Source organism: Strongylocentrotus purpuratus, unplaced genomic scaffold (genome assembly GCF_000002235.5).
Source record: "Strongylocentrotus purpuratus isolate Spur 01 unplaced genomic scaffold, Spur_5.0 spur5_scaffold_16, whole genome shotgun sequence".
Classification (NCBI taxonomy): domain Eukaryota; kingdom Metazoa; phylum Echinodermata; class Echinoidea; order Camarodonta; family Strongylocentrotidae; genus Strongylocentrotus; species Strongylocentrotus purpuratus.
The window spans coordinates 12,929,986-12,945,501 of record NW_022145601.1 but is presented as its reverse complement, the minus strand read 5'-3'; positions in this window follow the sequence as shown (position 1 = coordinate 12,945,501).

Sequence of the window (15,516 nt, the reverse complement as noted above, 5' to 3'; positions counted from 1 at the left end):
TCTCTCAGTTGCTGTTCGTCAGCTTTGTGGAACTGGTAGATCTTCCTCAGGGGCTTGACAGAGATCTTTGGATTTGCAGCAAGAGTAAAAGTGACGATGTTGTGGTCTGATATCCCAGACTTTACGCACACATTCTCAACCAGGGCGGGATTCGACGTCACAACTAGATCCAGGATGTTGTTGGATGAAGGTCGGGTGACTTCCCTGACTGTTTGAGACAAGGAGTTGTGCAAAAGGATATCCAACAGCTTCTGGTGACAAGTAGAAGTGGCTGGATTTGTAGTCGACTGGTCATCCCAGTTGATGTCTGGGTGATTAAAGTCGCCGGCTATCAAGATGTTAGGGTGGCTGCGCCGGTGCCTTGTCATAATCTTGGACAATGACTGGTGCAAGCCTTCAAGACCTTGTTGTCTGTTGTTGGGGGGGCAGTAGTAGCTACCAATATACAGTGGCTTGGCATTTGCAAGTTGCACATTGCACCACTGTATCTCACAGTCTGAGTCAAACTCTGGACATTCAGTGACAATTAGCGTGTCGATGATTGCTATGAAAACACCACCTCCATGGATGTTTCTGTCCTTACGGTAGATTGAGTAATTGCTTGGGAAGATTGAGTATGATGATAAGCTGTCATCCAGTTTTGATTCACAACCAAAAACAAAATCAGGAGTGTGGTGAGCAATGGCTGCATGGAAGCTTGATTTTTTTAGCATTCCCCTTAAGACCATTGCAGTTTACAACCATCACTTTAAATGCCTTTTTGCGATTTCTTGATGGAGGGTGAAATCGTGGTTGACGACGTCCCCCAGGGCTCGATGTAGGCGTAGAGGTTAGAGGGTTGATGGAGGGAAGGATTTCTTCATTACTGGAGTCGTGGTGAAGGGGTGAGAAACGATTGGTCTGTGAGAGGTTAAGACCTTGCAGCGAGCTGCTTGACCCTATGTTGGTAGAGGAACACTGGCAGCACACCCAAGCGAAGCTCCTGGACTTCTTCGTCAAGATATCATAGGAGTCTGGGGAGATACCGACACATGAGATGTGGCACCAGCAGTCGCAGTGATCGCATAAGAGAGCAGGGTCGTTGTCTCTCACTTCATCCCCACAGATGGCACATGGAAATGTCTCAGGAGCACTAGTTGATGGACCAGGGTTGGTTTCAACTTGTCCGCTGAGGAGAAGTAGGATGGTTAGGTGGCTCAAAGAAGTCGACCTGAAGTCAAGTGGACAAAGCTTTGTATTTCGATTCCACTTATTACAGGATGATATAAAAAGTAACAGTTTGCAGTTATCAATATCTGCAGTGTAAGTACGCCTTCTAGTAGGCTGGTGTAGTGATCTTGGTTCACAAAGCGTTGCGTGTAGATCGAAGAAGGGTAAAGAAGCTGATCTATGGTCTGCAATCTGCGTGTACAGGTTTCCACTCTTCAATAGTTTAAGTGCACACACTATTGAGAGTATTGCTAGAAGGAGTGGATGTGATCTAGAAGAAGAGGGTGGTAAGAAGTAATTCTTCATGATGGCGTTTGCAAGTCGAACGGTGATGAATACCGGTGATTAAATTTGGCAGGACAGTATTCAATATTCAATACGTATTCAGAACAAACAAAGGGAAGTCAGAAAAGCTCACAGCAGTCTCACTCACTCAGCTACACCCATTTTATGTAGGTTAGCTATTAGTAGTAGTAGACGGTTAGCTAAATCATCTGGTAAATGATTTAAATCCCAGTGAGTAATTGCTTCTATATCATAAGAATAATATAAGCATAATTCAGTCAGAAAATATACATTACAGTTATTGTTGCCTGTAGTGTAGGTATGAAGAAGGCTGGGCAAAATAAGCAAACTCAGGATCCTCCATATGGGACTACAGGTGTGTGTTCAAATTCCTTGGCAGAAAATGGCTGTAAAACTATCACAATATTCTACCTCCAGAAGGTATCAAAGAACAAAATAATCATATCAAAAGCTTGAAGATATGTTCAAGAAGCAAAATCAGGTAAATAAAATACACGATCTGCAGTTAACAGTGCAAGATTAAGTGGATTTTATATCACAAAACCAGACCATGTCTGCTCCCTGTAGCCATCACCTCACTCAAACTACTGCATACGGTATAGGTTATTAAAGGTGAAATTCAAAGAAGATCACAAATATGTCAACTAATGTATCACTAGAAACTGGTAAGCTAACAGAGTGCCATCGGACAAGTTTTAGGTCAACTACATATTGGGTGATTTATAAAAATACAAATACAACCACCTCCATAGCAGCTGGGATATACGAGAGATTTGCCGGAAAAAATAACGATGTTTTAATGACGTCACTATATGGACCAACACTGCCCAAGCAGACGACATCCCATAGAGAATGAACATAATTGCAAAGCTATTATTTCTCAAATTATAATGAGTTAAGTGTACATAAATGTAATGGCATGCCAAAACAATTAAAAAGGGGATATGACCCGATTCTGATAACTAAAATCTTTTGCTTGTAAATACACAGGATAGGAGTTAATTAACAATCAAAGAAACCAGACTTTCAAATTGAAAAACCCCCAGAATGATATTAAGGACGGCATTTGTTCCCTCTTGAAACGCCGAACATACCCCGGCGTGTGCAGCTGAATATACAATGGCGTCTTATATTTTTTACAGGCGACAGATTCCTTTATTTTTGTATCGCTGCATTTGTCATCAAAATAAAACCATGCGCGGGGTTAAGAGTGAGGCAATAGATTATACATTTTGCCTGACGGTAATGAAGTAATAGAAAGAACTCAAGAGAAGATAAAACACAGGCACTGAAAATGTGTGATATGTCATGGGACATCGTCTGCTTGTGCAAGTCATGTCCATACTGTGATCTCACACATCTCAGCAGCGTTCGGAGAGCTCTTCGGGTGCTATGCCGGGGCTGTATTTAAGCGTTTTGTAATTTATGATAATCAGTACTTCGGATGTTTCCAAGCATTGAATTTTGATAACCTTGTCGAATCAAAGTTTCAATTTTGCAATAATGAAAATAAAGTTAGTTTTTAAAATCAATGAATATCTCCTTTAAGCTAATAAACCGGCCGACTAATATATAACAATTTTATTCATCCTTTCTAAACAAACTTGACAGCCTGAAAGCTTGCCCAATGATTACCCGACATGGATTCCTAGTATTTTATGAATAACATGTCACTAGGTCCCCAGTATAAACATCCATACATTTGAATATGTTAGTAAACCGATCTATTGTCATCCAGGCCTGAGTAGCCCGCTCAAATCCGTAGTCAAAGCCCCTCTAAAGTATTGGGAGCCCCACAAATTGGATGGAAAAAAAAATTCATTTAAGTTGTATCATAATATAAAATAGGATGTCATTTAAAATACGTAATTCATGTTTACTGCGAGAACCTAAATGTTGTATTCTTTTATCAATATTCGAGTTTAAACACATTATTTTTGGGGAAATCTTTTCAGAGGTGTATCTTAAATGACGTCCGTAGACGAGAGTCTTCATGCATGGCTGATTGTCAACGAAACGGAGTTAAGTCTTTTGTCAAATCTGCTTTTTGCTACGGCAGGCACCCAGTGAAAACGAATTCGTTTGTTAAAATTATGAAAATGTAAGGGCTACTTTAAACAAACAGAACTTTGTTATTCCTCGCTCATTTTTCCTGATTGAGGTGTCATATGAAAGGGCAGAAACTCAACTTTTTAGAAATGTGAATTTTTCTTCGAAATTCAGATACCGACCGCCAAATGTCTTTTTGGTTTCCTTCCTTCAAATTGCTTTTAATCACTCATGCGTGAAATATGCATCATCTAAGAAGCATCAACTGAAAGAAGAGACTCTAAGCTTTCCAAATATGTATCATTCATTAATTATGGTTGTGATTAAGTTATGATAAAACATCGATACTTCTCGGTTTCGTTATTTCTGGGACGCACTGTATATTAAAAACCAAAACAAAATGATCAATCTAGAATCACCGATTGTAGACTATATTGGGTTTCGCAATAACGAGATCCTAGTGTAACAGTATGTGAGAGAGTGAAGCGACTGAGTTTTAGCAAAAGATTTCATTGTAAACCCACACAAAATTTTATATCTGATGCAATTTACCTAACGTATTGGGAGCGCATATAATCCTCATTATCTTAATAATCTTGTCTTCCTTTTCTCCCCTTTCCTTTCTTTTTTTTTCTTCTTGTTTTGCACCTGTAGTTTTTTTTGCGGATTTTGTTCATCTCCACTAAAGGCCGCCCTAGGAACGTACCACCTCTGCCCCCTGCAGTCACTGCCGCCAATGTCTTTCATGCTTTTGGCAGTTTATAAGGGACAAAACCTACACAATCATATTGTGAGGTCATCGCGTGCATTCACTTCAACCTATAGGAAAAGCCCTCTCACACATTTACGCGCATTGACCTACGTAATAATGTATACTCATCACCAATGGGTTCGAGTAGAAACTTTTGACCAAACAGGAACGCGTTACTAAAATCCTACTCCAAAATCATACGTAACAATGAAATGCGCAAGTTTTGTGTTTACATTAGTAACGCTTTACCTACAAGCGATTCATTCTTAATGAATTCCCCTTGCATTAAAGACGTTTGCTCTGCTCCTGTCTTTATATCTCAAAGAGAAATGGCTCGCCGATCTTCTCGTAAGCGACGATTTTTCGCCCGACTTCGAAAGAGAATGGGAAAGAGTATGAGGAGACTGTGTTGTCTCTTGTCAGGTAGGAATATTTTCCTAAAGCTCCCCCAATGGTCATATAACCTTATTAAACACATACACACAGTATTCACATTTTAATAGTGTCTTAATGTAAATCAGATTTATTGTTTCTGCAGTTACCAAACTCCAAAGCTTCGTCGAGCACGACCCGAAAACAGGGTGGTACTTTTTTGACCACCATTCACTGTTCAGCTTTGTTCTATCATTATTTTCTATAGCAACTTTGAAAAATTACGATTTTATTTTTTGGGTGGTATTTATTTAATTACAGCCACCGAGGATGACAGTACTGCCAACCGAAGTAATGTTTTGACAGCAGAAGCCCTCAAAATGGTAAGAATTCTATTAAAACCCAATTCTTCAATATTCGCAAAAGTTCTATTCAACCAAGACAATCATAGTTGGAATTAAATCATTCTTTTGCTCTCACGCGCATTTTGTTCTCCTGCTTTAATTAGATTTTCATTTTAATTTTCTCTCTACGAATACACAATATTCTCTCTCCGTATTGGTTTGCCCGCCTCTCTGTATGCAATTTTAAAGCTATTACACAATATTCAGCTCTCATCTCATATAATTCTTTTTCTTCGTTCAAACACAGTTCCACTCTACTACATGTAATATCAACGATACATTCAGTGACTCGACATCATTGTGGAGTTCGGAAGAGGGCTTCCCAAGCATCACGTATTACCCAATCATCGCTTCAAAGCAAAACGACAGCGATAACAACGACGTCGACGATGATAACGATAACGGAACAAGTATCGCATCCGACTGCTGTCAGCTCCATAACGAAGTCTTGATCGAGATTCATCATGAAGATGATAACGATTCCTTGTTATCTGACACTACTTCTAGTTTGATCAGATTCATGGACGAAATGGACGAAGATTTCACAGACGTGTCCAGCATTACAACCGACAATGAAGACGATATCGACACGTTTACGACAGTCACCGATTTGACATACTACACCCATGATCTTTTCGATGACGACAGCAGTGACGTCATACTTGATCTCTCCCTCACCAAATATGAATACGAACTTATCAATGGTAGAGACCAAACAATCGAAAGTGATTTTATCATTGCAACAACATTTCTAGATGAAATCATTTCTGAGGTCGCCTTCAAACTGGATTCTAACAATTGAACCTCCGATATGTTTTTGTTTAAAAAATGACAAATACTCAATTATATCCATGTAAATAAATCTGGATATGCTATACTCAAATTGAAACTACCTTTGTGTTGTTGTTGTGTGTGTGTGTATGTGTGAAAACTTGTAAAATAATAAGAGTAGAAAACCATTCAAACTCAACTAAAGTATACAGTGTGAGTCAAAAAAAGGTTTACACCTAGAAAATTGCTTATTATTTTTAAAATCATCTATGCACAGTAAATTATTATACATCTTATGAAAGAGAGTTTTATCCCAAATCATTTGGTATCATTATTTGTGTGGTATGATTGTGATCACGCTTGGAGGAACAGGAGGCATTGTTTGCGAGAGTGCAAAAATCGAATTGCCTCAAAGTGATGCCTACAGTATGTTGGGATTAGCGGAGTGAGAGAATGTATCAAATGAAATGAAATGCATTGCATAGTAAAGTTATGTTTTTTGCACAAGCAAAGTCAAACACACACACATACGCACACACACGCACACATTCGTTGATATTTGATATTTGATATAATTATGTGGCATGATTAATTTTGTTAGGGATGCTATTTGGATCTGCAAAGACCGAATTAATACCGAAATCCCAATTGTTTTTATATTCAAACATCACATAAGCAACTTTGGCGCAAGTCTATTTTTGCACTCTCGCAAATAATGCCTCCTGTTCATATCCAAGCGTGAACACATACCACACAAATATGATACCAAATGATTTGGGATAAAACACTCTTTCAAAAGATGTATAATAATTTACTGTTCATGGATGATTTTTTAAATAATTAGCAATTTTCTAGGTGTAAACTTTGTTTTAACTCACACTGTATGTCAGCAAATCTATAGTATGATGAAAAACCTTCAACAAAACTGAAAAAAAAATACATACGCAGTATTCAATTTTTCCACATATTATTTCTGTTACCTACGCACTTATCCAATCCAATCCAATTTAGGTATTTATAAAGCGCCAATATCTAGTTGCTTTTAAAGGCGCTAATGAGACTGAAAAACTACCAAAAATGTCACGGGATAAGTTAATCCACGGACTGGTATGTACGGAAGCGTTAAAGTGCCATTCTACTTGACGACATGACGAGATATTTCATCTTGTCAAGTCGACTTAATATCCACATAATATCCACATGAACTTACGGAAGCGTTAAAGTGCCATTCTACTTGACGACATGACGAGATATTTCATCTTGTCAAGTCGACTTAATATCCATATCATGTCGACATGGAAAGATATTTAACTTACCATGTCGACTTATCAACTTTTATTAGTCGACATGGCGAAATAAATTATCTTGCCAAGTCGACTTCACAAAAAGTTCATGTTGTCATGGCGACATAAGTTATCTTACCAAGTCAACTTCTAAAAAAATACATGTCGTCATGGCGAAATAAATCATCTTGCCAAGTTGACTTCACAAAAAGTTCATGTCGTCATGGCGACATGTATTATCTTGCCAAGTCGACTTCACAAAAAAGTTCATCTCGTAATAGCGACATAAATTATCTCATCAAGTCGACTTCCCAAAAAGTATATGTCGTCATGGCGAGATATGTAGTGTGACGACTATTTCATGCAGCGCGCGTATGACGGGCGGATCGTGCCATAAAGATGACAACTATACAACTATACATCCATCGAATGGATGTAAGGTTTTAACCAATCAGAACGCAGGAAACTGTACAACTATACAACTATGCAACCATACAGCTATAGAACGCATGTATGGTTGTTACGTTTGCGGGCCGAAATGCCATAATTGCGAACAACCTTACATCCATTAAGCTCTATGGCTGTACGGATTTAACCAATCACAATGCAGGAAACTATACAGCCATGGTGGCGAGAATGTCTGTATAGTTTTATGGCTGTACGGTTTTAACCAATCACAATGCAGGAAACTATACAGCCATGGCGGCGAGAATATCTGTATACTTTTATGGCTGTACGGTTTTAACCAATCACAATGCAGGAAACTATACAGCCATGGCGGCGAGAATGTCTGTATAGTTTTATGGCTGTACGGTTTTAACCAATCATAATGCAGGAAACTATACAGCCATGGCGGCGAGAATGTCTGTATAGTTTTATGGCTGTACGGTTTTAACCAATCATAATGCAGGAAACTATACAGCCATAGCGGCGAGAATGTCTGAATTTAACCGACACTTATGCCTCTAAAGCCATTGAATGCTGAACATAGCATAGCAATGATGGAATAAATAAAAATAAAAATTGATCTTATAGGCCTACTAGTACTAAATAATATTGGATCGCCCGTCATAGTCGTATAGTTGTATAGTTTCCTGCGTTCTGATTGGTTAAAAACTTACATCCATTCGATGGATGTATAGTTGTATAGTTGTCATCTTTATGGCACGATCCGCCCGTCATACGCGCGCTGCATGAAATAGTCGTCACACTACATATCTCGCCATGACGACATATACTTTTTGGGAAGTCGACTTGGTGAGATAATTTATGTCGCTATTACGAGATGAACTTTTTTGTGAAGTCGACTTGGCAAGATAATACATGTCGCCATGACGACATGAACTTTTTGTGAAGTCGACTTGGCAAGATGATTTATTTCGCCATGACGACATGTATTTTTTTAGAAGTCGACTTGGTTAGATAACTTATGTCGCCATGACAACATGAACTTTTTGTGAAGTCGACTTGGCAAGATAATTTATTTCGCCATGTCGACTAATAAAAGTTGATAAGTCGACATGGTAAGTTAAATATTTGTACATGTCGACATGATATGAATATTAAGTCAACTTGACAAGATGGAATATCTCGTCAAGTAGAATGGCACTTTAACGCTTCCGTATGAACTTTTTGTGAAGTCGACTTGGGAAGATAATTTATTTCGCCATGTTGACATTACTTTTTGGGTAGTCGACTTGGTAAGATAATATATGTCGCCATGACGACATGTATGTTTTAGAAGTCGACTTGGTAAGATAACTTATGTCGCCATGACGACATGAACTTTTTGTGAAGTCGACTTGGCAAGATAATTTATTTCGCCATGTCGACTAATAAAAGTTGATAAGTCGACATGGTAGGTTAAATATCTTTACATGTCGACATGATATGGATATTAAGTCGACTTGACAAGATGAAATATCTCGTCATGTACTCAAGTAGAATGGCACTTTAACGCTTCCGTAGGTCATTATGATGAAAAATTACATTTTCCCATTCCGTAACTAGAACCATCAGAATCGCCTGTCTTTTTAAAATAAATTGAAATCGAACACTTAGCAGCGCCTAAATTTCAGATTGTTATGATAACCATCGTATTTTCCATTGTAAAAACATAACCTCTATAAACCTAACGTCAGCTTTTATCTCCATCTACCCGTTGGGTTATATATAGGCACGTGATAATATTTATGTAAGTGTTCCTTCGCATAAGGAGTAATAAAGTACTATCTATTGTGTCGTCACATCGCCTGATTTTCTTTGCCCGGCGTTTTATTCGATTTGTGTGATTCCGCCCTACCTCACTGGCGCTGCCGCAGCCGCTCTCCTGCAGAAAATGTGAGCTTTTGTAAGAATTTGTGTCTGTCGCCGACAGCATGTCGATTAAATGTTGTTTTCATCGTGTGTATGTGACGACGTGGTGTGCTGCAGGCTCACCGAGAAGGGAGAAAAAAAAGGAAGAAAATGAAATGACAGTATAGGAATTTTGGGGGGAATTGTAGGAGAGAGAAAATATTATGACAGCGATACTTTAAGATTGTAGGTTTGTGCACCCGTTTTTCTCTCCTTCATTTTGATTTTCATTGTCTCTCTTAAAAGCAGGCTGTCGGGCTCGGGATTGTTTTGATAGTGTAAAGCCTGGAAACGTCGGTTGAATCTAACGCAATATGAGATGAGAGTTCTTAAAAGTTCATCCCGGTCATGCTCATCAAAATTTCTCTTTTGAAGAATTCCATTGATTTCATTAATTACCATTCAGTGTGATATCAAATCAAATTTGAACTTAAACTTTGTTTTCTCTTTCAAGGAAAAAAAGAGTAAATACAAAGTAATTTAACATGGATATGCGGAATATTAGAAGATGGGATGATTCGAAGTCAGTATAGATAAAAATAAGAAGCTAGATTTAGTAGTCGAGTTCGAAAGATAATATATAGGAATTGCAAACATATTCAATGCCTATATTATTTCATTCTGCTGTGAAAGTCAAGTCTATAATCGCTCGACCTCACTGCCTTTGTGCCTCCCGACCATTACCCCCCCCCCAAAAAAAAAACACAACAACAAACAACACACACACACACACACACACACCAACAAGCACGCATTCACTCCCCTTACATTCTCATACCCCCCCCCCCCCCATTATCTATCTTTCTCTTTCTCGATCTCTGTCTCTCTGTTTCTCGCTATCTATCCCTCTCTCTGTTTTGCTCCCTCTCTATCTCTTTCTCGCTTGTGTCTGTGTGTCTCTCTCCTTTCTAGAGCTCCTCCTCTTGTCTGTCTGTCACCGTCTCTTTTCCCATCTGTCTGTCTCTGTCTCTCTCCCTCCCACCCCCTCTCTCTCTCTCTATCCACACGTTTTGTTTCTCATATACCCCATTCACAGTGGCCTCAAACACCGCGACAGCAGCGGGACTGTCCCGCTGCTGTCGCGGTGTTGTCTTCAGTGTGAAGGCTCGGACGCGTTATAAACTATCGCGGGATAACACCGCCTCGAGATAACGCCGCGACAAACTATCGCTAGGTTCGCCTAGCTACAGCAGCGGGACAGTCCCGCTGCTGTCGCGGTGTTTACTCAGTGTGAAGGCTCTCCGCTATAACACCGCGACAAACACGTGTGATTTGTTTACTTACCTATCACTGACCTCTTTTCTCCAGCAATGGGGAACATAAAGTGAAATAGAAATAAAGTAACCAGTGGATTCAAATTGATTTTATTATTATGTAGATATTATAATTATCCAAATAAAAATATTTCACACTTCAAAAAATTAAAATATTCTGACTGGAAGCAATAAAAATGCTAGTTTTTTAAAAAGTAATATGATCGAGGATACAAAAAGCAACTTGACATGATTACCTTTTGCAAACTTGCCTCATCGAAAACCCCGCGCTGAAGTATTTCCGGTCATATCGGGGTCACTCGCGGGTCATGAGCCATGCATACACGTGTTTGTTACGGAGGTAATAAAAATCACCCGCTGCAGCGTAAATGGGTACATGATATTTATCCCGCTGCTGCAGCGGGATAACTTTTCTACTGTGAATGCATTTGTAGCGGTGTTATGGCGGTGTCGCCGCTCCGCTACAACGCCGCTACAAATTTCAAAACCACTGTGAATGGGGTAATAGCTACCCATTTGACACTTCCCGATGCACATTCTGTCAAAGCCAGCAGAGGGCAGTAGTATAATTTCCACCCGCCAATATATTGTTTCATCATGTCAAAAAACGTTTCAACAACTCCGGTTTGAAATAATTATGATTAACTAAGCTATATTTCTATTAAGGGCCAATATTTCGCCATCTCCCATCTCTATGAGTCAACGTTCCTAATAGTCCTCTTATTAACTCAATTCATACTGGTCCATAAAAGCATGAATGTCAATTCCTTTAGTGGTCATCAAGTAAAATGATGACAATGAACAAGATTTCATTCAATTGTACATGTCCAAAAGTATTGGTAATAATTTTTTTTTTTAGTTCCGTTTTATTTGTAGAAAGTGATAGTCAAGTAAATGATAACAATGGAAAAGGTTTCATATTCAATCACACAAGTCCATAATGTATTGGAAATAATTATGTTTGAAACGTTTTTTTGTAATAGTTTTCTTTGTTTGAAGGATAAAGGCTATTAAGTTTAAAGAGAATCGCTACTACTTTAGAAAAAACCAACCCGAGGGCAACTTCAGTGGACAGGGCTACTAAAATTAAATTTTCAAAAGTAGTTGCAATCTTATTTACTTCATTTTCCCCTAATTTTCCTTAAACTTATTCACTATTCGATAACATCTTTCTACAAATCAAATGCGTACTTAAAACTTGCTCAAAAACACTACATTATATTTTGTGAATATTTTTGAATCACCAATAAAAGCGTTCCTTTTTTCAAGGAGGGGGGGGGGGGAGGGGTTGTGTTTCAAATTTGAATTGTGAAAGCTTGATAGAGAATCTTCAAAATAACCTGGATGAAAAACAAACCAGAGAAAGAACCAAAGTAAATTGACAATGAGAAGAAATCAAATTGGAAGAACTTTTGATCATACAGCAATTGAAAGAAATGTAATCATACGATATAACAGAAGATGGCGAATTGAAAGAAATAAAGAGAGGGAAAATGGAAGAAAGGGTGAATAATCTCATTAAAAAAATAGTTGGTTCATAACGCCTCAGGCCTGAAGATAAATAAGTAATATGACACATTTATTGGATGTTTTTATAGTTTATTCCATCATTACATCACATCAATGAAAAGAGAAAAAGATTGTGCAGCAAAGTTTTCTTTCCGTACACCTCTACACATCATTACACTTCATCTCAAGATAGACCCTTTTTCTCTAGTGATTAGTCCAGCAATTTAATCTGATTTGAAATATTTTGGCACACCCTATTATCTACAAAGGCACCACACGCACATTTCTACAATATTTTACTTTACAAAGAATATATATAGCTAATACACAGCACACAGAGTTTTGATTATCTTCAATTAAAATCTGATTGTTTTTCTCTTCTCTATATACATAGTAAATCCTCACAAAAATAGCAGAAGTCAAGATAGAAAGATTGCATAAGAACTTTTAAAATCCTGATTGTATGAAAAAAGCTAATTTGTTCTCATATTTATACAGTAAAATGATAAGATTTGCATAATGTTATAAAACTAACTACTTATTACAAAGTTCACTAATAGCGTAAGCATTGGAAATCACCCTGCATGAGATAATAATAATTTATTTTCACTCTATTTTATTTAGAAGATATTTTTTTTTTTCTTCAGGGGGGTGTTTCACAAAACTTGTCATCAGTGACATATTGAGTGTTTCCATTATAAGCTAGTGAAATCCTTGCTTCTGATTGGTTATCAGCAGATTTGTCACTGATTTTTGTCATTTTTCATTGAAAAAAGGCTTTGTGAAACACCCCCAGGTTACTGTAATGTCAATTCATTTACTCATCCTTCTCGGGCACACAAAGTAAGGGCACTTCCAAATCAAGGCAACCCACTGTGAAACCATCCCCATTTTCAAAATGGTATCAACCACTTCCTCATATCACTACCAACAAAAGCTAGGCCGTTCTACTTTACAATAGGGGTGACTAAATCCAGCCAAAAGCTTGCTTTACTCACTGCTCTGTCTACATAATTTAAAATCTGACCATACCTATTTCAAAATGGTACAAACCACTTTCTAATATGAACATCACAAAACCTGGGTTATTCTACTTCATAATAGGGTAACTGCATCTGGTCAAATAAGGTTACTTACAACTCTATATCCTATTTAAAATCATGTATCACATTCTAGAAAGTATATCCTAAGCAACCGAGAAAGAAACAAAATCATAATAATGTCTTTTTGGACGGAAAGATATTTTCAAGGTCATGTTTTAAAGAAAAACTCATGTTCAAATAAAGGGCTGCCTAACATAGCAGGATGGCCATGGGCATATTTGTCTGTAAAATTCTCATCTCATGGAATGTTTGAATTGTACATCATCTTTTCTGCACCATTTCCCTTTAAAAAGCAGTTATGTCCATACTATAGGACATTATATTACATAAGAAATTAAAATCATTCTTATTTTTAGACAGAACAAAAAAGAATTACAGTATTTCATTACAATGATTTTACAAAATAAAACTTACAGCAGAAAGAACAAAACAAAAAACTCACTTGCACACACAGAAAATTGCTGATAGATTATCTACTGCACGCTAAGCACATCAATTCGTTGAAACAAAACAAAATAACAATTTGCGCTGATTCATTAAATCATGCAAATAGAATTAATACTGAATGAAATTTACTAACACAGTCCTATTACAACCAATGCTCATGGATTAAGCCTGAGGGTAGCTATGGTTTCAAGTATGATAAAAGCTGAGAAAGTAATCATTTACAGTCAGCATTGCCTGCAAATCTTTTGATAATATATTTCTCATTTTAAGTACTCACACCAAAACGACAGAGACTAATTACACTTCTTGCTTGAAAAATATTCATATTCCTTAATAGACTTAATTGAATTTATCCTTGAATATTTAATGACATTGCCTTAATTATTTTGATAACTACTTTTGATAACCACATCCGCGATAAATTTTTCGAAATCTTTTATAATATTGCTGAGTGATGTTACCATGTATTTTGATGTTTGTATTATAATGAAAATATTTGATTACTTTGTAAAACAGACAATATCAGCCTTGAGCTGCATGTAATGTTTCTTTTATAATTAAACCAATTCAATTCAATCAATTCAATGAAAAAACAGCCCATCTTATTATCTTTTTTAAAATACAGGTCTTGAAAAGGATGTACTGGAAGTACATGAAAAAAAGGTTTAAATAAAAATGCAAATTCAAGAGCATATTTTAACCTAACATTTCTTTCCACATGAGAATTCCCGTAAATGATATAAGGTACTGTTTTGAGTGAAGTAGAGAATAATATACTGTAATTTCAATTACCACCAACAAAAAAACATGAACAAAACATGCAAGTTGAATAAGTTAAAATATCAGATTGAATTCCAAAACCAAGCATTGCAAATATCTTTCTAATGTGCACATCAAAAATCTGTCTTTCATACAAACTCTAAAATGTTATGATAACAATTAGGAGAATCTGCAACAAACCAAGCAAATAATGCCTGCATACCAATCTCAATCAATTCAATACAGCTTATAATATCTCTTTTCAATTTCCGCTGTAACATACACGATAAAGTCTATCTGATCAGAAAACGCACATCAAGATATAAACTCTCAACTATTTCAACTCACGTCATCTTTAAATATCTCTTTTCAGTATCCACTGTCAATGTACACATTACGTAAGTCTTCAACAATGAGCAAGCTATCATCAAATCTAAAATAAATAATCGTACAGAACTGTTTTGTCATGCCACGTCTAATTTCTACACAGAAAGCCGTTTGCAAATTCACGATCAAACCTATTTTATCTAGAAGCTTGAATATTTTGCACCTGTGAATAGTTATCTTACATAATCCTCATAACGAGAGTGTACCTTATCTGCAAAGTGCGAGCACCAAGAGACAAATTTACAAATAACTCTTTGAAATATGTCTCCAAAGGTTGTGCACTTTGCATCGTAACAAGACGATACGGTTTAAAACTTTGAGACAGGTGGTTGTTATGTAATCATTCTTTGAGTAAAGCATCGATCTTGTTTCCCTGATGTTGGGATTTGAAAACCTATGTAGTGCAATGGTGCCTGTAAGCACGGTACAAATTCATAATTGCCTTGTTCTCTTGCCCACAGCCTTACATGTATACTTGCTTTCTGACATCAGACGAGGCGCTTAAGGAGGCACGATGGCTCAGTGGTAGAGTAGTGG